Consider the following 24,675-nt stretch of genomic DNA (forward strand, 5'->3'; position numbering starts at 1 on the left):
TTGTATTTTAGTGAAATGACAGGACAGGGGAGAATGTGAAAGACGACCAGAAGATGAAAAAGGACTCAGAAAAGTTTCAGACCACTGGCCGTGGTACCCAGAGGATGTTCTCTAATGACTCTGGACATCCTTTGACTGTCCCTCTAGTGCCACCTTCAGGTTGACATTTATAGCTTTTGATATACTTAGTAAATATTGGATTGATTGACATGTAATGCACATTCATGGCCCCCCCAAGGATGAATTCATTTATCAAATTAGAATGCTAATGTTAAGCAGCACTGCCTCACAGAGTTGAGGAGATTTAAAACCAGTGCTTTTCTTATAGTCTACACCAGGGATGGCCAGTCCTGGTCCTATCCGGATTATCCTAGGTAATCAGCAGTGAGTAGGACAGGGATAGTTAAAAAACAAGCAGGACAGTGGCCCTCGAGGACCATGGCTGGTCACTGCTGCTCTGCACTGATCATGCAGTATGAGAAAATCTGGTTCACAAAAGTAAAACCATGGAGACAGGAAACCTTATAATGATTACAACTTTAAGCATTTCGTGCAGCAGTCAATGAAGCATGTGTACGTTTGTATAGTATCACACAACATGGATGTTGCGTTAACATCCCTATCTTGATTCCTCCCCTGCAGTAGTAGGTGTGTTACTCCAAGTTGTTTTGCAGCTCGTCAGCCAATAGAGGAGAAGTACTCACATCCATGAGCCAATGAGAACCATTATTTGGATGGCTGTGCTGGTAGTACGCAGCTGTTCAACACAGAGAACATGTGGTTTGGCTCTACATGCTTGTGTTTGTGGTGAGCGCGTGTGTATATTCGTACACTATACGTGTGTGGGTATGTGGACGACTGGTGCCAAACCCGCCGTGGCCCCGCCTGATTAAGGCCTCAGTTTTCTTTTACTTTTTCCATCCCTCCCCCCTCTCTTCTTATCACATCTTTCCTCACTTTCCTGCTTTCTCTCGTCCCTCTTCTTCTTCTCCGTTTTTCTGAAACCATCGCCATGGCAACTAGAACGCAGCGCTGGCCAGGAAATTTCTGGCTCACCGACGGTTATTCCACTTCAGCTCCACAGGGTCCAGTCAGATACTTCAGCCCAGTACTGTGTGTGTGTGTGTGTGTGTGTGTGTGTGTGTGTGTGTGTTAGCATGGGATTACACTATAATCTGACAACACAGATTAACACAGCAGACCTACTGGCCCACTGGCTATTATACTTTCAGTAGCTTTTTTTTTTTTTTACCTCTTTCTCAGTGTATCATATCTTTTTGGTTTCTTTATTCTCTCCCTTTGTTTTTCTCTCACCCTGATCCTCCACCTCTCAACACAGTGCGGGAACCCCGGGCCCTCTCTGCATGCTACTGTGGCTGCAGGGCAAAGTGCCAACATGGGGCGACAGCGGAGTTTGTTTTAGCTGCTGTCAAATGTGATTTGGTTCATGCACTGGTATAAAGTGGAAAAAATAATCCTAATTAAAGCTTTAGCAATAGTATATGAAGATGTAATAAATGTGGAGAGAGAGGTGAGCCACAAAGCACAGCTCTTGACCCTCACCTTTAGTCAGGAGCTTTAGGGAGTGACCACTGAGGAGACTGCTGATAAAAGAAGCTGAGATGAGAATTCCTCTGTGATGAGGCTCATTCAGAGTGAAGGCATTTGAGACATTTATAAAGATGCAGCCTCCCTGTGCAGGTGTATTACTGCAGCAGCTAAGTGATTTCACTCTTAAATCAGGCTGTAGGGAAATCTGGACAAGGTGGGAGGACAAGTTAAGAGTCTGGGGATCCCACAGCTGGAGGTGGTAACAGGAGTAACACCTGGTCAAACCTGGTGTGAAATGACCCAGGATCATAATTAGTGGTCAGTTGCTTGCACATCAAAGTAAACATGCAAGAGAGCAACATTTTTCACATCCAGTTCATGTTAGGTCAACTGTGACCTGCACATACATTTTCCCTTTTCTCTGTTGACTAATAGCGACTGTCTTCACAGTGCTGACCCTCTGAGAGAACAGAGAGTCCAAAATGGAGGAGGTTATCGTAGTTTATTAGCTGGGCACCGTCTACCTTTGTTTCAACTGTCAAAGCATGAATGTATCCACAAAGGAGAGAGTGTTTGCAAACGGTTCTGAGGCATAATGATTGTGCAAATGTCTTTTAAATAACAACTATGAACTGTTTTATGTAAGAATAACCCTGGATGCAACATTTTTGTTGCCAAGTCTATCAACACTACAGTATGAAAAGAATTTGCAAATGGAGATCCAAGTAATCGATATAGATGTTGATCAGCTGTTCACACCAGGTGTAAACAATGGAACAATTATAATAATAGACCATTAATATTAAAATGTAATGTGTAGATGCTGACATTTTTGAACGTTATTTTTCTGCTGCCAGCATTAGCTACACCTGGCTTTAAAATAGTGGGGAATGTTAATTTTGTTGAAGAAAATTTCTTGTCACATATGTGGAAGTTCTCTGTTATACAGAGAAGGAGGCAAATCAGCGCTTTAATACAAGGGAGACAGTAGCTGCAGACACAGGTACAATAGAGCTATTGTTCTCAATGTAACTCTACCACACACACACACAAACTCACACACACACACACTCACGCACACACACACACACACACACTAGTCTTCATAGTCTCGTTCTCTGTCTCCATGTCTCATCCACATACACTCTACAACACACAAGCAGTGCATCTGGTTTCTCAGCTAGTAAGATCATGTCGGTTAAGTCACTGCACAGAACAAAACTGGGACAGCTCTGTTATGACAGTGACACACACACACACACACACACATACTTTCTCTCTGTCAGTGAAACGGTCTAAAGCTTCCCATTGGTTGGTGCATGTGAATAGGCGAGATACAAAGAGACATTTAATAGGCTGACAATTTGGAGAGAGGGAGAATGAAGGAAAAGAGAACATTTGGGTGCCTGGTTACAAAGATCTTAGAGTGCTCTTCAAAATCAGGATTTTTAAATTACGTCTGCTTTCTCAATTGTCATGACTGCAAAATTTAAATGACAAAGTCAGCCTCTCAACTACACAACTACAAGCTCTTTAAAATCTGTTGCTGTCTTTTTCAAAGCCCACAGAGCCCTAAAATGTAGTGCAATGTATACATAAATGATAAGACTGCATTTAGGTATAATAAAAAACAAAACACTATGACATTTAAGTTTAGTTTTGTTGGCAGTGGCTCCTTCCTTCACTACACTGTACAACATCTCAATCAATTATATTAAATAAAGTTAAGGTTAAAAGACTGGAGGGCATGGAAAATAAAATTTTCACCTACCAAAACAGCCTCTTTGAAGTTGAAAACAAAACCAAACACAACAGTAGCCTAAATCTGTAGGTCCATTAAAATGGACTGACCCTTCTTAGAGCTGAAGAGAACGTTAACTCTCTGTGTTCATCACTATGAGCGACACTTTCCACATACAAGTAGTTACGTAGCCTGTTATTAATGTAATGTATGTTTATAAGTGCTTTAAGAAATAAAATCATATGGTTCAACTTCAAGTGTGTTGCAAGTTGTAAAAAATGTTTGATGTGTGAGTGTTTAGAGTGTATCCCACTGCTACACTACCACGCATGTTCTCATGTTGCCTGCCTCAATTTGGACGACTTCAGGTACAGAACTAAAATTACTGAACCTGGAAAACCTCAAGGAGAAACACCAACCTCTGCTTGTTCTTGTGTTTCCGCCTTTAACTGTCTCACTCAACGTGTAACTCTCTCTGAGGGTTAATTTATGGTAGTAAATTAAGTGGCTGCTGCTGACACTGCATGGTATCAGTTCATTACACGCTTCAGAGGACTCTACATACAGGAGCCTGGTCTCTTCTTCACTCCTCTCCTCCAATCTCAAGATAAATGTACTAAACAAGAAATATATCCTAAAATTTCTTATTGAGTTATACATAGAGCGGCTGAAAAACACAGTAGTTATCACTGTTGGGTCCAAACATGGACATTTATTTGGTGAGAATTTTTCAAGCATGGCTGTAATATTATCCAGACAAAAGGTTTTTGAAGTGGGCGTGTTGTTATTCATATCTTAGCTCAGTTAAAAGGAAACAGCAACTGCACTGTGATTGTTTTGGCAGGACCCTTCGCCTCATGTGGCAGGTTATCAACTATGAAACTCCAAATAATACGTTTGTAGTCCTAATATTCATCCACACATCCATTTTTTTCATTTCTGGGAAATGTTTGGTTCAAATATGAACATTGATACATCAGGGTTTCAACTCTCTCACTAATGAATGAGAGTGAAGGACATAATGGAGGTAGTGGGAGAAGAGCGGTATTATGCAGGCCTACACTTCAGTCTGCTGGATCAGGCTCAGATCAGGCAAGCTTGGTGCTTCTGTGGGATTTGCTTCCTGTGATTGCAAATCTATCCTTCTCTCTATAATGGAAGTGTGTGTGTGTGTGTGTGTGTGTGTGTGTGTGTGTGTGTGTGTGTGTGTGTGTGTGTGTGTGTGTGTGAGGGAGAGAGATAAGGATGTGTCATCCAGATTTCTAGATTTCAAGACAGCAGATCAAACCCTTGGCCTTTCTTTTTTTTAAATAAAACTAATTGAGATGTCTGTTTTCTTTCTATTTTTTTTTTATTCAAATAAGATCCCCTCTGCTCATCTCTCCATTCTTTTTCTTTCTCATCTAACTCTGTGTATCTTTCCATAATTGTATCTCTACTCCTCCCATCTAACCTCATTTTTACTCTGTGAGACACCGGCCGATTTGGCCTTTTTACGGCCGCCTCTGATATTTTTAGATGGAAACTTCATAAACTTCAGAGGGTCTCAGCTCTGGCAGCAACATGTTTACTGCTTCTCCTGCGCGCGTGTAGCTTCAGTGTCTATCAGAATGTCAGCCTTCTCAGCGTCAGGCTCAGTTTAATTGACAGTAATCATACAAAGTCTCTTGTCACTTCTGCTAATGATTTACTGATGTCTAAATGCAACACGTATCAGAAGGGATAAACTAAAGGATCAATACTGAGCCCATCTATTAGGGAGCGCTTTCATCTCTGCATCTCTTCGCCTCTGCTGCCGTCATTCTGTTCTCCCTCCTTTCATTCATCTGTCCCTTCTCCCTCCTCTCACTCAGTCTTCATCCATCCATTTGTGTCCTTGTTTCCCAGCAGTAAGACAGAAATAGCCTTGTGTGTACCAGTAGTCAACTGGAATAGATCCTTACCAGGACCTTACTGCATGTGTGTGTGTGCATGTTCCTAATATACACACACACAGACAGGGTTAGACTTTCTCCCCAGGCGTTCTCTGTTAGAAACCTGACATTTAGGCTCTGAGAAGGATGCACCATCTTGCACATCAAAGCCTTCCTAAACGTAGTCTTTCTCTTGCTCTCTCGCTCACTTTCTCACAGTCCATGTTTTCTGTTAATTTTAACACCAGACTTTTTCTATTTTAAGATGCATTTTTTCAAACCTAGAAGGTTATTTTTGTATTAATATATTCAGGGCCGTTATTGTTCTGGTACCTCAACAGTCCTGCCTCCACCAAGCAGCTTTCCAGAAAATAAAACAGCAACAATATTAGCAGTTCTTCTTACCCTTACAGTTGAAGGGTCTTTATCTCTAAATCTCGGTTTTCCAATATTGCATGTGCTTTTATAATTTGACATGATTTCATACTTCCACAGGATTACCAACTAGGCAACGTCCCTGTGGGTCACACTACTTGCATTAAGTTTAGTAATATAATTAAAGTTGCTTAATAAAGTAACTTTGATTACATACAGAAACAAATTGATGTCTTTTGTTTTACATGTATCTAATGGTAATTATTATACTCTGGGTGAACTGAATCTCAAGTTGGACTCAAATGAAAAAAAAAAGCTATATTAACATTTCCAAGCAACAGGAAAAAAAACGGCACCTTCTGTCATTGGTAGAAACAATGTCTTTGTTAAGGTGACCTTTAACTGAATATATGGTCATTACACATCCTCATCCATACAATACAACATCAAACAAAAGTGACATCGCGGTGAAGTTAGTTGGAAGTGGGATAGACGCCCCAGCTGTGAGTAGGGAACATGGATTTCTGGGCAGTCTGTGTCACGACATGGATGGCATTCAGCATGATCACTTATCGCATGAGCAGGATCAAATTTATGATGATTTGTAGGTAAATGTATTTAGAAGAAAGAAAACCCCCCTAATTATGATTAAATGTTGAAATATAAATGCGAGGTGATGTTACAGTCCACATGCTCTTTAGATATGATAGGACTTTCCAGTCACACTCTGTTGACTTGATTAAAATTTAACTCCCTTCAACTATAAAGGTATAATGATGAAATTCTTGATTAATTTGATGCTTCATGAATCAATATGCAAAGGCCTGCAAACCCCTGCATACACACACACACACACACACACACACACACACACAGACTGCTACTGCGTGTGTCTTTGATAATTATGTGAGTTTAGTGGCAGGGTAATTTACTGCTGGGTAACTGATCTGCAGAATAATCAGCGACATACAGCAGCGAGCAGACTCATTTCTACATCCACACAATCACACCCATGCACAGAGACAGAGAGAGAAGGACTTGGTATTGAATGAGTGCAGCACTGCAGCCTGGTTTATGAGCTATATTAGGAGTCCGCATTGAGAGCCCCTCTCTGCGGAATCCAGCACTTAGTTCAGGAAACCGATGTCAGTGTCACTTAGAAATGCATGTGCATGTGTGTGTTTATTGTGTGTGCCATTACATTTGCCTAATTGACTGTTCACTGACCTCTGCCCTGAACAGCAATAACCATAGCTTAGCAGCTAGCAGGCCTAGGGCTGGGGCACATGGTGAAGCAGTCACATGGGGCTGTAGTAAGAGTGAGTGACAGTTTCAGGTGGCTAGAAACTCATTTTAGTCTCTTTCTGTGTTAAATTTAGGACTAATGGTTTGAAAAATAGCTAAGAGCTTCATCCCCACAGAGAGCCAAAGTCATGACGTCACACTAGCTCTCGCCTCTCTTCCGCTAGCTTCTGTAACCAAGTCTATCAGCATTTCCTACATCAGGCTTTTTGAAAAACAAATGGTTGTTCCCTGTTCTAAGGTAAGTTGCTATTCTGTTTGCAGCAGTTATGATAAGAAATTGAAACCTTTGTAATAAAAAGCTAAGCTCATCACATCCGGACTAGCCTCTGGCCCATTAGCATTAGAAATGCAATCCTCCGCTAAGCTATTCTGTTATTGTTCTTAAGCTAGCTTCTTTAAGCTATTACACGTTAAAATCTTTCTTATTTTTAGAAAGTTAATCAACAGTTCATTTTTTAGAAGGACAACTACAGCTTCAGTAAAATAAGTTAGTACATTCAAGCAGGTCCTTGTGTATGTTTTATTTTTACTTTCTAATTGTTATATCTGCAGCCTGAACACTTTTCAGTGACCACTTCTCTCCAGTAGCTCATGTTGAGTGAACACGAGCTTGTTAGTGAACATACATTAGTGCTCGGTCGTGGCAGTTTAGATAACACAGCCCTGCTCTCAATGAGAGTAAGAGGACGACAGAGCGGGGCAGCTAATAGAGAAAAGGAAATGGGAGCTTAGGGTCAACTGGGGATGGAATAAGATGATGATGGAGAGAGCAGCAAAAGGGAAACGAGAGAGAAGGGATAGACGGAGAAGAAGAGGTGCAGGGAAAAGAAAGAGATAGCAGAGGATGGGATGAGGTGGAGAGCTGGAGTGGAGCGTAACGGATGAGTGGGGGACCCTTGGTGGATAAGGGAGGAGGCGGAGGAGCAGCGATGGTGATGAGCAGGGGGATGTTCATTATGAGTCATGCCCAGGGAGGCTACATGCCGCTGGGGAAACAGCTCAGTGGCAGACGCAGGCATCAAAAAGGACTGCTGGAAGTTTGGATAATGTGTGTGGTGTCATCGGGGGAGAACAGGGACAGACAGAAAGATAGAGGTCAAAGCAAAAGTGGGACACAACAGTTCTCCTCTCCCCTCCCCTCCCTTCTCCTCCCCTCTCTGCCCTTTCAGTGTATAGGAGCAGATTTATTGCAGCTTTGCAAGGCCAAACAGATCACTGCACACACACACACACACACACACACAGACACACACATACCTTGTTCTTCTTTATTAACACCTCAAGGCTAACAAGCTTTACGTGAAAGGTTGTGCACGTTTTTTTGTTTTTTTTGTTTTGTTTTTGTATCTCACTCCATCTCTATCTTTGTCTTTCCAGCTCCCTGTATTTCTCTATTTTACCTCCCCCTCTCCTCCTCCCACAGTCTAAATGTAGCGAGCAATCATAATATTCCATAATAGTTTGAGCCCACGTCGTTGGGTTATAATAGAGGGACAGAGCGGAGGGGAGAAGAAGAGGGAGATGGAGTCAGATAGAAGAGATACTGATGGCGGAGGGTCGAAAATGGGAGTGCAAACAGGATGAGATGGCGTTGGTGTATGTTGCGTCTGTTTTCTAATCCAGCGCTGGCTTATTCCTGGTCAGGATGATTGCCACACTGGCTATGAATTTGTCACCTCTATCCTTCTTTCTCCTTCTCATTTTCACTTCCACTCAACCCAGCCTCTAGCCCATTTTTTTTCCACCTGCTGCTTCTCTCCGCTCGGCTTCTCATTTCACCAGTGTTCTCGCAACTATTGTGCTTTTAAATCTGTTTCTACCTCTTTCCACTGAACCGCTTCTCACCAGAAACATGACAGCACTGACAGACAGTGTTTACGTTTGCCTTACAAGGTCCCGTTGTGGTCATGAGAATATGACCACAACTGTTGTCAGCAGAGTGCAGAGTGGGTGGCACTCGTTTTTCATGTGGTTTTAAACTGCTGGGGTGGAAGTACAGAAAACAAAACCAAGTTAAATGATAACAATGATGAGTCAACAACTGTTAAGAAATTTAAATGTTAAATATAGTCAATAATAATATAATCAATACAGTATCACACAAAACAATACTGCGACACTCAAGTGTAGTGATACTCTCTTACACCCCTGGTCTTGGTGCGATATTTGTTGGTTGATGAATTCTGGGGTTGAATGTTTGCTATTTGTACACAATCTGCCTAACAGGTGACTAATAGTGTCCAAACACTTTTGGTAATTCTTGGTTACTCTTCCCAACCTGGTTAGCAGCAAGAGCTCTTCTTTTATGCCCTTTGCCCTTTGTTCTAGTCATGGCACACTTCCCCAATCCTATGTTGCATCACTCAGACCTTGACAGTAAAGACACAGATGTCTCTCAGACAGGACCCCCCTGTCTCACACGTCATCATCATCCTATTGACTGAAACATCTCTAATTTACCCTTCAAACAAATTGATAATCTCGAAGATTGACATACTTTTCCCACGTATACAGTTTAAAATTAAGTCACCGTGTTCTCCCATCAGTGGACATTCACATGCTTCTATACAGTACAGTCGGGGTTATGTGTGCACATTCCACACATGTGAACTAGAGCTGTTTCTCATAATTCTACCAGTAGGGCCCCATCACAAAAAAGCTAATGTGTTGTTGTTGTTTCGTTTATAGGTCTTCTGTTCCTCCTCCTTCCATCTTCTCATACTTTACCGCTCTTTTGATCCTCTCCTCTTCCCTTTTTCTCCTGCGTCCCTCTCCCTCCTTTCAATCACTAACATGTGTCTGCTGTGATGAAGGAAGCCAGAGACAAGACATAATGATGGTCTGTTAATATAAAAAAAAAAGCCTCCAGGTGTTTGTGTTTCCATTCTGTACATGTGTGTGTTTGTTTGTGGGTGAGATGTCTAATTATTTGGCATGTCATGTGTAGCTCCATGTCTTAATGTGTGTTTGTGCACGTCTGGGTGGGCCCTCGTACAACACGCCGTGCGTTTCGTAACCACAGTCTATTTAGTGTGAGTGTGTGTTATCAGAGTGGAAATTTTTCTAGGGAATGACAGTCATTTCGTTGTTTTTGGGTGAACAGACTGGAAACTGTGCTCTGATGGTGGGTTTTATGTGTGTGATGAGGTCATTGTCTTTCAGTATACTAATCACAATGCTGCCCCGAGGTCTGTACTCAGAGAGAGGCCACCAAGTCAATTGTCACACTCCACAAGCAGCACAATTCACAGTGAAACCTGAGAAAATCTAATTAAGACTACAAGACAATGCAGTGCAGAACACACAGCGTCATTTACAACAACTACATTAAACAGCATCAGCACATTTGTGGCTCTGTTTTGACACCAGGCCCAGCGAACACAACCTCATCTGTTAATCTGTCACCTCGCCGTTGCTTCTTCGTCTTCATCTCTGCCGCTAACGCCAGATGCTTCCATGGGATTTGCGGGTTTTACTTTCACTGTGTTTAGTCCTGACACAGGCACAGTACACACTGCACCAGAGCTTAGGGTTGCATTATCTGACGATAATTAGATCCTCTCATGACAATAGATGGCGGCTTAGCTGCACAATCAACAAGATTTCACTATGTGTGTGTCTGTATGTGTATTTACAAACATCAATAAATATGAATGCAGGCAATGTCAGGACCCAAATATTAAAAACTAAATTATACTTCATCCATGTTTTTACAAGGGTCAGTGCTATGAAAATTTAGTTATTCCGGTCACAGTGGTACAGTAAATGTCACACTACTCAAATTATAAAGTCAGACATTTACATCATACAAGCAGTGCCAACTCATCAGTAGTGTGCAATTGATCCTCTGACTTAGTATTATTATTATTATTATTATTATAGCCTAGTGTCTTAACTGGATGAATTTCTGTGTGTGTGTGTGCACCTTTGTCAGGCTTGTGTATTTTTTATTGCTGTGTGAGGCACTGAGCTTGCACCATTTCAGGGAGAACCCAGTGGCAACAGTTGACCCCTTGTTCCTCTTTTTAAGATCAAGTGGTAGTATGATACCAGGCTGATGTTAAACAGCACAGACAGTAAAGATAATAGTGGGGGGGTCACATGTTGTTTTTTTTCCCCCAGCGATGTCCCACTTTATAATGTACCACAACAGAGCTCATAGAATTTCAAAAGTGAGTTTTTTAAGTGTAGCTACACCCTACATTAGTTTTGCTCTATATACTTAACTACATACCGATTTGTTGGCACACTGTACATATGATGGAAAAGCAGGTGATTTTCTAGTAAGCAAGACAATCACAGTATGTATGATGGTGACAGTGATGACAGTCATCAGAGAAGCTGTCAGTAACTCATTTCTCTTGTTCAACATGTTTAATGAAACAGAACCAACTAAGGTTTTCCACCACTGCTCCATTGTCCCAGCTACAACAAAGTCAGTCTCAGGTCCAGGAGTTGTGAACCCAGCCATGATTTCAAATTACGCTCAGAACCTTCTTGATCTTCACATTCATTGTCATCAGGTCCTCCACCTCATTAGCTCACACCAATTAGCCACAGCATGTTGTAGTGTACACAGTACATGGCTGCTTGCTGTGTATGACCTCTGACTGATCAGAGAACCCACGCTGAGTCCTGTCCACCACAGCATCAAAGCCACCTGGTGATGTTGATGCTATGGTTAATTGCTGTATGATCCTCGCACAATGAAGATGCCCTGAAGGTTGTAGCTATCTGTTCTTCCTAAAAGATGCAAAATCACTCCACCTTTGAAAGCCGGTGATTTTGTTATCCAGATACTTTGCCTTGTTTAACCAACAAGCAGTATTGGTATTGAGGTTTAGTCATGGGACGTCATTAGATTAGATGATACCTTTATATCTGCTTGCCAAAAGACTAGACATTATGCAGATCTCAGGTACTGATACAAGTGTCTCTCCATACAGAAGACAATGTTGTGGATGAATATTTAGGGACAGTTGAGCCAGAGAATACTTAGTTTGACAATTTAAAGAAATTACTTTAAAGAAAACAACATAGTGATACAAATCAAGCTGTTCAAAATGTGACATACCTGTCTGATCACTTTTCAGAAATATGAATACCCCATCATCCAACATCCTTTGTGTTTTGCTCCATGGAGAATAAAATACAGACCTTTCAACTTAATGTTGGTGCAAGACCCAGATGAGACATTGGACCATATGATTTAAAACAGTGTTTCTGAGAGCAGGAGTGCTGTCTAAGCAGAAAGGCTTCCTTTCTCTTCCTTATAAATGAATTACTGAGATCAGCACTTCTGTTCTGGGTGGTTTAGTACATACTGCCCCAGATTTACTGTCAATTATTCAACTATCTCACACAAAGTAAAGATTTTGGGTTAGAGACGCCATCCTTATTACTGTAGCTAATCTGAAATACTAAGAATTTGGAAGCTGGCATAAATTTGGTTCTCATTTCGAGTATCTTCCAGTGTGCTGCATTTGGGAATCCAATTTCCTGGGATAAATCTGGTGTGATGAACTGAAGTTAATGGTAGAGTACACACTAGACTGCTAAGAGGGCAGCTCTATGTGGCATTAGTTGTGAAGAAGGAAGTAGCCATATGTGATTAGAATTTCACGACTGGATAATGGAGTGATAACATCGCTGTCCTCCTCCTGAAGAAAACACAAACAGTGTTGGGATGAGAGAGTAAATGTTGGAGAGTCGAAAAAAGAGCAATGGAGAGAGAGCAGAGCAAGGCAAAGTAGTGAAAACAGTGAGAGCGACAGAGAAGGATCTTTATACATCAGACACATGGTCTCTATTGATCACGGGGCCATGTGACTGTCCCCGGGGTGTATTACTGTCCTCTGTAAGTCTCTCTTTGCCTGGAAGTGTGCATGCCTGTCTGTGTGGGTGTTGTCATGCCGTCTGTGTGTCTCAGCGTGTTAAGTATACAGGGATTGGAAGTGGCGTCTGTGTCTGCACTTGGACTTTCTTCTATTTAACATTTCTCCAGGCAAACAACCTCAGATGTAAAATGACAGTTTGACGGGAGCGGCAAATGCTGTTTGCATGTCTCGTTCAGGTCCAAGCTTGAAATAGGAAGAAACTCTTGAGACTGACTTTAACACAACCAATCCATTCAAGTCAATGCCACAAATATGAACATTCAGAGACTCACTAGACCTTTCACCAAGCCATACTGTATATGTTAAATTGCCATTAAAATTAGAAACAGTCCATCCATGATGCTGCCCTAGGGGTTTTCAGAGTTTGTTACTGTGGGCCCTCGTCAAGACAGTTGCCTGTTCACATACATCAATGAAATATGAAGAATCAGTGAGGTAGCTGTTGGCTACATTACATGTATGCCAAATTAGCAAATCGCATTTCCACGAAACATGCATGTACAGTCAATTATTGCCAGAGTAATTTGACACAGAAGAAAACATACTTAGAAGGCATGTGTTTTTTTGTGTGATTTTTAAGAGGATTTATGAGCGTTTATTTGTAACAGCAGATAATGATACCCTCTGGAAATATAAGTTACACTTCTTTATGACTATTTTTACTGAATTATGTTGAAAACATATACTCCTATAATGAATTATATAGAAAGCCCCAAAAATCCCCTTGGAGCGAGCACTAGTGTAGGTGACAGCGGGGAGGAGAAACTCCTTTTAATGGAAGAAACCTCTAGTAGAACAAGGCTCAGGGTGGGCGGCCATCTGCCTTCGACCGGTTGGGGTGAGTGGACGGTTGAGAGAGTAGGGAAGAGCAGTAAGAAGCTGGAGATAATAACCTGGGTGTCTGGTAGCATCAAATACATTCAGGGAACATATGGAAAAGATCTGAGTTTGGGGATACCTGCAGGAGGAAGGTGCAGAGAGAGGGAGACAAGGAGGAAGAAGCACAACAACAAGACAGAGAAGACACAAAGTTAATGACAAGCAAGTCCAGGGATGTTGAACTTAAACACAAGTTAGGGTTGTATAGCTATGTGGCTGAACATAATTCTGACAATTATAAAGGGTGTGTTCAGGAAGACTTTCACCTTGTGATTTGCACAAATGCGACCATGACAGTGTCTGTGGAAATGCGTCTGTGTCTTCACCTCCTCCTTGTTTAACCCTGTCATGACTTGCAGTGACACCACCTATGAATTTGCACAACAATTTGCCTAAGCTTCTTGAAGAATCTTGAAATATAAATGTAAATCATTCATAAAAATGCCATGTCAGTTTTGAGCTGCTTGAACTGAAGATAAGCACGCTGTATCTCTAAATAAGACACACCATCATCTGCAGCACAAGCTGTACATGTAGGAAGACTGCATGAATAACACCAGACAAAGCAGTGACAGCAGAGCAGTATAGGCAATGTAGGCCAGATGCTTGCTTTAGGAATGTGCATAGCATTCAAACATGTGTAGATGTGCGTGCTGTGGCTCTGACAAACTTGTTACCCATCAGTGAGATAACCTTGATAGCTGGCGAGAAAGCTGTTGCTAGGTAACCGTATAGCGCCAGCGTACCTCTGACTGTGGCAGTCGTAGCGCTTCCAGGCCAAGGTCTTCTGAGCAGCGATAATCAATACATAAAAGACATATTTCATCTGTCTTTCTATTTAGTTTTTGGTGGCAGCAGCGTCTGGCTTAAAGAGCCTCCGTCCCCCCTTTGCCTTCTGCTGATGAAGCTACACTCTGACCTGTTCCGCTGGAGCTCAGTTGTGAAGCATTTAATGAGAGTTTTGTTGGATGTGGTTGGAGAAAGATTTTCAAGTAGCATGCCAGTCACAAACAGATGGAGCCTTGAGCACTTTAGATGCGCTCGATGCTCAGTTCTACTAATAGAACATGATTAAAAAACATGTCTCTCGTTTCCTCGTCTGTGTGAGGCGTCTGCTCTGCTGTGGGTGTCACGGAGACATCTCATCACACTGATTATTCTGTTGCACTGACACTTACACACTTGTTTACAGGAGGTCACTGCTGTTTCTGGCAGAAGGATTTGTTATTATCCAGTTAAAAGTAAATTTTTAAGGAACATGTTTTGGCCCACATGATTGGATATTATTCATTATATATAGTGTGGGTTCTATTTTTTGTTATAGTGAATGATGCTATTTTTTTTCTCCTTCCCTATTTATGTGTTGTTTATTTATGTATTTTTTACCTGAAGACAAACACACTGATTTTGAGGAAAAACTCAATAACCCTCTTTGTTCCTCCTCTTGCTCACTTATGCGTTAGTCCTAACACGTGAAGGTTAACAAGATGTCATGTGAAACCTCTCAGCTCTGTGTTCAGCTCAGCTTATCTGCTGCACTGCTTCATTCAGCGTTTCAGGAGCAGAGATGTGCCTGGTTGCCACTCTGATTGGTGGTGGTAAAGTTTCAGTGGGGCCGGCCTGTTGGAGATAACGTTGGTTAGATAATAAGAGCGCTGCTCCTTCCCTGTTCCAGCAGCAGTTCAATCGAGGAGCACTCTTGTGTCCATGGAGACAGCCTCCCATGGTTAGCTGAGTGAGCGTGGTCAAAGCAGGGTTAGAGTTTCACTGTGTGTATAAATAGTAGCTTATAATGGAAACAAACCCACTGTCCTAGTAAAAACCTAGATTGTAAAGAAGGAGTGTTATGCCACCACACCACACTTATCTTAGTTAGTTTACAAATGAACCACTCAAAATTTGAGTAGTTTTAAAAACAGTTTATTGTTCCAGTTTGACAATTGAAAGTGTTCCAAATCCTTGGTTCGGGTCGGACCTTGAAATTTTTTTGCCACCAACAATTTGGAACACTACTGTGCTCCAAGCACTTTTGAAAAACAGATGACCTTCACTCAAAAACCCCGAAGGCCTCACCAGAGCAACTATCTAGCTACATTATGGTTGATAAGCAATGCTTGTTTTATGTCTCTCTTTCATATCCAGTGTAATTCAGTTAGGTTTAATGGCGTGTAGCTTGGCAAATGGTGTAGAGAGATGCATGATAAATACCACTAACTGATACCTGTGAATACTATTAAACAGCATAACAATAATGAAGTGTGTTACAGTTTCTCTTTATTGATCAGTTTGTCTCATAATCACTTCCTCTATCAGTGCTTCCTGTCCTACCTCCCATCTTTACTTTCCCTTTTTATCCATTTCTGTCGGTTTCTCGCTGATGGTCCTGTATTTGTTTAGAAACTCTCTCCTCTCTAATTCAATCAGCCCACTTCCTGTTTACCTGCCTCTGAAATCACATTTATTGGAGTGTGTGTGTGTGTGTGTGTGTGTGTGTGTGTGTGTGTGTGTGCACGCATGCAGCTAAGCAAATATGGTAGCTTGGAACTAATCACTACTTGTCATCCTGTCCTGTGCACTTACCCTGTCTGTATACACACACTCATACGCGCAGGGAATGAAGAATGCCACATATTAGACAGGAATGATGCATTAAACCTGCAGCCAGTTGCGTCAGCCTGTGTAGGCAGCTTAGTGTAATGCTAGGAGTTAAACTAAAACTTGGTAATAAGAAGTTGCAATATTTACAATAAGTGTTCATACCTCTTTCAAGTCATTATTGACTGTTGAATAGACTGTGGGATTTATGTTAGTGTTACTTCCTCTTTACACTGGTACCACATTTCTACACTAATCAGCCATGTTACAAGCCACTGGTGTTTTAAGGGGTCAGCATGGGAACTCAGAACTGACTGATCTGCAGGTGTGCTCTGATACCTGTCGATCATGGCCAGCATTACATCTTTCTAATGCTAACTCCTGTCCACCAATACCAGGTGGTGTTGATGTTGTGGCTGATTGGTGCACACTGACATGCATGCTTCTGGTTGTGCTGTACAGATGAATAAGCCAAGGCTACAACTGTGATTAATGTTGCATTCAATTCTAGTGATGCCACTAGTATCACATGATAATCAAAATTAAATGAATCATGTTAGCAGGATAACATGCTATTTAGCACTAAAGAAGTAAAGTATGTGAAGCTGAGGATGACGTCATTATTTCTTCAGGTATTTGATCAACTGATAGTTTTACCTCATGATGCTGCTGCAGGATGTTTATCACCAAAGTTATAGTTAATCCTGTGGGGGAAATGAATGTGCTAAATTTAATAGCAAATCATCCAGTAGCTGTTGAGCAGTTTCAGCCTGGACCAAAATGGCAGAGAAACTGCCTGCTGACCCACATTGTCATCCCCACAGAGCCCTGCTGCTAAAAACAACTTGAAAGTCCAACGGAAGAGATCGATGAATTATTTGTGAATTATTAATGAAGTAACAGGCTGTATACATGTTGTATCTAGTCTGTCTATATCATAAAGTGTGTGAAGGCACACTGGCTCGCCTTTTTAATACAAGTTTTTGGCCCTATAACCTGATTTTAAACTACAGTAGGTAGATGGGCTCTTTTGTCAAAAACTAGGTATGAACATCACACCCATGTCTCTCCATAACCATAAATAATCTACTGTTGCATCTACTCGGGAAGGACTTTAGACAACATATCTTTTGCTCCCATTCAGCCACAAGAACATTACAGTCGTCGGTGCTGAGAGATAGGAAGAAAATAAAGAGGAAGGAGATCAGGAGCAGGAGAATCAGAGAGAAAAAAGATAGATGTGCAGAAGAGGATGAGAGGAAGTGGGATCAGGTAATAGAATCAAAAAGATGGGTTGGTTTGTTGGCTTCATTTAGGACTGAGTGTGTTTGTCTCACACACACACTCACACACACACACACGCTCCTATCTCTATCCAGTGTTTTGTTTCTTCCACTTTTATCCTCCCTTGTCTGTCAAAGGGCTCAGAAACAGATGTGTCAGGATCACACATGTGAGGCAGAGCACAGAAGTGCTTCTCAGACTATTTGTGCTCTTGTAAATGTGTGTGTTAGCTAGGATATGATGTGTGTATTTATAGTAAATGAATTCAGCTGGCTGCACCTCTGACTTCCTCTGGCACACTGAACAATACATCCGTGTGTGACTGTTTGTGTGTGGTTGTGTGGACTGGCCGCATATATTCTACACTCGTACGTGTGTTTCTGATGTCGCGATGTAGCCGTCATGTGGCAGTGTCCAGTCATCCAGACAGCGTGCAATTATTGACTGTCGCTTTCTAATAATGCAGCTGTCGATCAATGAAATCATCCCACGGCAGCTTTCCAAGTATCAGAGATGGTCTGGTGTCAATTAGGTAGCGAGACACAGGAGAGAGAGATCATATAGACAGTATGCTCATCATTTCTAATCTGTTTTAGTCTGATCTCTGGTTGGTTCAATCTTTAAACAAATCACTGTAAGGCTTATGTCCAATATCTCAGCATATGATAATGTAGAGACAAAGGATAATGTAATGTATTTTTCACTGTATACTTTACATCTTCTGCAGGTCCTTACAGGGTTTTAGAAAATCTAAAATTCTAACAATTTTCAATTTTAGGTCTTAAAAAGTATTAATTATAATTCTGATAGGTCTTGAAAATTATGGATCATGTTTAGGTTTAGTTGATTATTTTAATGTCAAGTTTCTTAATGTCACATTCATTTAGTCGTGCGTTTGGAAAAATGTTTTCTCCAGACAGAGTAGTGCTGCCTATTCACACCTGTAGTGATACAACATCTTCCATGGGTCATTGTTTCTGTTACTTTCATCTATCTAATATTGAGAAGTGCAAGATTAATGGGACCTAGACTGAGAACAGTGCATTCAGTGGATCTATGCCACTAGAAAAGCTGCGATGCAGAGGACTCAGAAATAAACACAAAAATTACCAGTGAATTAATTTGTTTTCAGAGCGAATACTCAACTTTAATTTTCTTTAGATTCTTTTCTTCATATCCCTTAACCTTTATTCCCAAGTGAATGTAAAATGGGTCTTGAATTGAATTTAAAAAGATTTAAGAAGTTTAGATTTTAGCTGTTCTGAAATCCTACTAGTCTAGAAAATAACTAGAATTACGGATGTATACCTCAACCAGCTAGTCATCGTTCAGTTTTCATGCATGACCGTCCAGACTCATAATCTAATCTGTTTACCTAAGTCGATGTCGATGAGGTGTAGGAAATCTCTCCGTCTGTTCCTGAGATATAGCGGTGATGAGAATGGGTCACACATAAGGGTCACGGTAACCTTGACTTGACCTGTGACAATAGTAATCAAACCCATTCCAGTCTTGAGTATTATTGGTGTCAGTTTTCGAAAAAGCTCCCTTGATCATTTCTAACATATTGCTTTCACAAGAATGGAAAAGCAACCTATATTAAATAAAACAAAGTGAATGCATTCTTCATGAAAAACCTACCTGTGGAAAACAATATACCACTGAAGCGTTTACCTTTTAGGGACTTTTGTCATCGGAGGCTGAGACACTGCTCTCGCTCTCAGACTTCCTTCCTCAGGCTTGTGTGATTATTGTGTGTTAGGGAACATAAATGCACCATGCATCATTGCATTGCTTTATCTCTGATATAGCCAATACAATTTCTACCAGTCTTACAGGTAGAAGGTATGATATGCCACACCTCTAGTTGGCCTAGATGGTAGTACCTGAAGGAATCTCTTGAAAGACACAGAAAGACTTGGTTGTATGCAATATACCTGCATCAAATCCTCAGTTTTCCTATATTAATGTCCAAATCTAACATCTGTCAGTTTGTGAGTGCTGTGTTTGATAAATGAGATGCACAGAGTTACGCACTGCTGCACTTTGATATAAATCATCTTATTATACATTTACAGTCGGGCCAAGTTGTTGGCATTTCACAAATCACTACATAATTATGGAAAAAAGATTTTATTTTTTGCAGCATTTGACCAGAATAATGCACAAAAAAACGAAATCACAATCACCCACATTTGTATAATATGTGGGTGATATTATACAAATGTAATAAATAAAAAAATAAATATTTTATTTTCCTGACTATGATTCTAATTGCACTGCCGTCTCTTTTAATGCCTTAGTGCTCCCTTTTCCTCTGCTTTGATTTACAGTACACAGGGTTCCCCACGATATGATAATCAGGCAGTTAGAGAGATATTTAGTGTTGGCTGCCAGTGTGCGTATGGGTCAGCAGGGAGGACAGATATTCTGTAGTTACAATCGTGAATGAGTTAACAGTAGTAATAAAGTGAAGTTAGCTCACTGCGTTGAGCGTTGGTATGGGCGTCAGCTGAATGTTTGAACAGACGAGTCTCCATGAAGACGTGTCGTTCACTGAGCCCCTCTGGAGGAAGCAGATGCTGTTTTAGACAGTTCATCTGGAAATAAGGATGTCACACACACTGTCTCCGCTCTAATTACAACGACATGAATGTCTTTCAGTGTTGCGGTGTGCGTGTTTGTGCATTTGTGTGGGCGCATGTGATTCTGAATCTTTGTGTTTTGGGTGTGTGTACAGCACAGTTCTCCATGTGTAGGAAGAGCTAGAGGATGCTTGTTGCCTAGCAACCACCTCTACTCAACCCAGTGCTCCCTGTTTGTGAGTGAGCGTGTGTGTGTGTGTGTGTGTGTGTGTGTGTGTGTGTGTGTGTCCAGAGTTACACTGCAGGCTGAAAGGTTGCAGCAACATCATGAAATCAGTATTTTCCCAGAGTTCTGCTGCGGCAGGCTACAGAATAGTAAAGCAGTTCCACGTGTGATGTGTGCATCTGGATGATGTGCATGTGTGTGTGTCTTGGCAGCAGATTCAGAATAAAACTACCCGCAGATCCAACACACAGTTCACTGTTAGCTGACCTCTTTACGTTTCAATGTTGGTTAGTTGGATGGAAACAGTAACAGATGTGGAACTAACACCAAAATTATCCCAATTCCCAGTGCTACGCGATTCCTGGCCGGACCCTGCTCGGGACACCGAGTTCCAGCAGGGCTGCACATTTCAACTGTCAGCCCACTTTTTGAGTCCCTTAAATCTTTTATTAATGTTGGCTGACATTTCATCTTGAAATATAGTGAGTGTTTGACAGCAGCATGAGCAACATGTTAGATGATTGGATGGCCTTATTTGTCATAGAAAGTATCAGAAAGCAAATGAAAGGGGGTACATACCCCGTAGAAATGTGTGTGTTACACTGTATTTGCATGTTAAATGTGAAGGCTTACACCCAAATCTGGAACTCTAGGGGCCGTTGCTTAAACGTGTCTGCATTTGCGCGTGCGTGTGAGCAGATGGCGTTTGAGTGCTACCTGCTCAGAAAGCTCCGACCTGGAAGTGCTGATGGAGAGGGAGAAAGCAGAGAGGGTCAATGAGGATCAAACAGCTCCTGCAGTTATCATGCTGACACACACACACACACACACACACACACACACACACACACACACACACAGTCCAGTAGTCTGTATGTCTGTATGTGTTGCTATATGAAGATAATTTATTCATGCTAATTATTGGAGACTTTAGAGTTATGTGCTCACAAATCACTCTAATGTGTAATGGGTATATATTTGGTTTGGATGAAAAGCTGCCTGTCACTGTGTGTGTACACATTCATGACGCAGCACATTGTGCGTGTGTGTGTGTGTGTGTGTGTGTGTGTGTGTGTGTGTATGCTGATTTACTGTGTGTGTACATCTGGCAAGCAGGGGATGATTTTGGCAGAGGTCCCATTCTTGCCCAGTCTTTCCTTATATGACGTCTTGAACAAAGCTCCTCTCCTTATTTGATGACACGGGGCGGCCGTGTCTGAAAATGAAGAGGGAGGTCACTGATTGCATAATGCGCTGGTCCACTGTGTTACCAGCAAGCTATCACTGTTTCTCTGCTGCTCTGGTGTTTAAGCGATTTTTATGGCTTTTCTTCTGACAGCAACTATCTCTGTAGGCTGGAAACATGGAGAGCAGGTGGAGCAGGCCAAAACAGTGAGTTATAAACAGTTGAAAGGATCTGCAGAGCCACTCCTTTCCCCGACTTCAACTATGTGCACCTTGTTAAATTACTATTTTTCTGATTGGTCACATCACACAGGAGTAATAAAAGTTAAAAGACAGTTTTAGTCTGTTCTTCAGAGGTCTATTTACATGAAGACATGAGATATGAAGGTGTAGTTTTACTAAATTCCTCATTTTATTCTACTCTGCTGTGTTGAAGAGCAAAGAGGCTGCCTTAATAACGCAGCATGAATCCATGAAGACAGACCCAGCTACAAGGCCTGCCAACATCATTAAAGTGCTACACACACTGCAGGAGAGAGAGGAGATATCACTTGAGAAGGAAAGGATGGCCCACGTAGAAAAGAGAAAAGGAAGAAGCGTGGAGAGGTGGAGGAAATAGTAAGAGGAGGAGGAGAGGGGGCAGATCGATCAGGGCCAAAACAACAGGTCTGCTCTGAGAGAGAACTCCAGAGTCCAGCACACTATTTTCCATCGTCACTGCCAGGGAAAGGAGGGAGAGAACGAAAGAGAAATTTGGAGACACAGGAGAAAGACACAGGGCTAAGACTATCTAAGAGTGTAAGCTAGCAGGTTTCCTCTCCTCCCCTTCTCTTCCTTTCTGTAATATAAATGTATTTTATGTGCCTAGAACAATATAAACTCCATCTTTTAAAAGACTCTTCCCGGTGATAGATGTTATATAACAGCACAGCATATTAAGAAAAGCAGTGACACTGTTCCCTTTTCCTGTCCCATGAGGATAGAATCAGTCCAGTTAGCCACGGGTAAGAAAACAGAGAATCAGCCGACTGTGGATAATTCCCCTGAAGAACACGTAGTACTGTATATTCTTTCACCTTCATTACCTGTGTTTCATATTTACTATATGGAAATATCTGACCTTTTCTAACATGCAAGCCCACTCAGGCATAGACACTAGAATAAAAAAGATTCCACAGTGCCATTCCGCTATCCCTGACCTTTGACCTTTGCCAGGGGATTGTTAATAGAAGTGGCCGATTAACTCCGCTTTAGATTGTAGGTTGTTTAGTTTCCCCCCAAGAAATGTACTCCTAAAAGTATTTATGAAAAGTAGTATAATTAATTCTAATTCATCATTTATTACATAGACATTTGTAGACATGTAAATTCTAATATCCAACCTCTTAAGGGTCACAGGGTGAGGCAGGGAGAATAGCAATTGTTAGCATGCAAACCTGTTTAGAATAAGATGGTGAAAAGGGTAAACAAGGAATGTGCTGCAATCGCTACTTTAGTCTTATCATCAGCATAATAAATAATCTCCTGCCCTTTTCCTTTTCTGAAAATACAAACAACTAAACATAGTAACAGTTAAAAGCCAATTGGGGATGGTTTACCCAGCTTCATGGGAAATGTAGGGCATCACTAAAGGACACGGGCAGAATTGAGACAGAGTGCATCCACTAAAGAAAGGAACAAACTTGTGACCACTTGTGAAATCAGATGTACTGGGTGAAAAGTTTTCATGGCAAAGGTCTGTCTAGAAAACATTCTGACATTAAAAGAGTGATGGCGGGTCACACAGCTTGTCTGCACAGAGACAGGGATCAGACTTTATGACAGCTGGCAACCACATTAGAGGCTGATGCTGGACAGATGTGCAAGGCAAGAGTGTTAGTGTGCATGTTTTGGGGAGATTTAATCATATGAATTATTGTGACATAACCAAAATGGGAAAATTTCCCACCTATCATTCCTCTTGTTTCTCTCTCCTCTTTGATTTAAATTGTTTAATTTCATTCATCTTCTCACTATGTGATCTTTGCTGTAACCATATCTTAGTGTAACTGTAATGAACGGTACTAGATGCATATCAGGTTCTATGGTGTCACACCTCTCACAACAAATACACACAGAGAGAGGATGGAGACATTGCATTTGAAAACTCCTGATGTGTGTGTTTGCGTGTTTTTTTTTTTGTTTTTTTTTTGTGGGCAAGTGTGTGAGTGAATCCCTGCATTTAGAGGCCAGAAATAGCCTGTTAGGAAATCAATGTTCCTCTCCCAGTGGCGCTGGGAGCTGTCTCCTCTACAATAGAGGGACTGTCCTGTTTCCTGCACCCTGGAGGGAGTGTGTGTGTGTGTGTGTGTGTGGGTGTGTGTGTGTGTGTGTGTGTGTGTGTGTGTGTGTGTGTGGGTGTGTATGTGGGAGTGAGAGAAAGACACTAAACAGAGTTCAGGCTCATATTTGCTGGGCCTCAGCTCTGCATCATTACCTAATGGGAGAAAGGAAGTTACACACTGTTACGGTTGTGAATCTTATGTTAATGTATACATGCGGTATTATTTTTCTTTTAGAGATTTAGAAACCTTGATACCTATACAGGATTTCATTTTAACATTCTGTCACACTTGTATTAGCCGGGAGATCCACTGCATCAACCCGAACTCTTCTCTTTTCTCCTCAAGCCGTGTCATGAAAATCCAGCTAAAAGAAGAAGAGATACGGGATTCTCGTCTTGCCCAAACAGCATGCTGGATAGTGAGGATAGCATCGGTTCCACCACACACTGTACATGTATACATGCACTCCTTCTGACTTATAACTTCCTGAATCTGACATTTCTAACTATTTTTCCCAATTCAGTTTTTGTCCATCATTGTTATCTGTTTATGTCCAAATTATATTTGACTCTTGAAGAGAGTCCAGCTGTGTCCATTTCTATATAAAAACACAGGTCCTTCCTTGATGTAGCGTCCTCATTTTTTCAAGCAGACATGAAAGGGGACATGCTGACACCTATTGACCCATTGCTGTACTGATCTTTGCTCATACTCTCCTCCACAATATCTGGAAATCGTTACATTCCCACAGCAAGTGAAGCAAAATAATATTTGTTTGTTGTTACAATAAGGATCAGACAAGATGTTGAGAGTTT

At 41.4% G+C, this 24,675-nt stretch overlaps 1 protein-coding gene across 3 annotated transcripts in view; it reads left to right on the plus strand.

Annotated features, from left to right (window-relative positions):
• The window catches only part of caskin1 (CASK interacting protein 1), a 78,602-nt gene that overhangs the window by 12,649 nt on the left and 41,278 nt on the right, over nt 1–24,675 (plus strand). The gene's annotated exons all lie outside the window — the stretch shown is intronic.

Source organism: Anabas testudineus, chromosome 8 (genome assembly GCF_900324465.2).
Source record: "Anabas testudineus chromosome 8, fAnaTes1.2, whole genome shotgun sequence".
NCBI classification, from domain to species: Eukaryota; Metazoa; Chordata; class Actinopteri; order Anabantiformes; family Anabantidae; genus Anabas; species Anabas testudineus.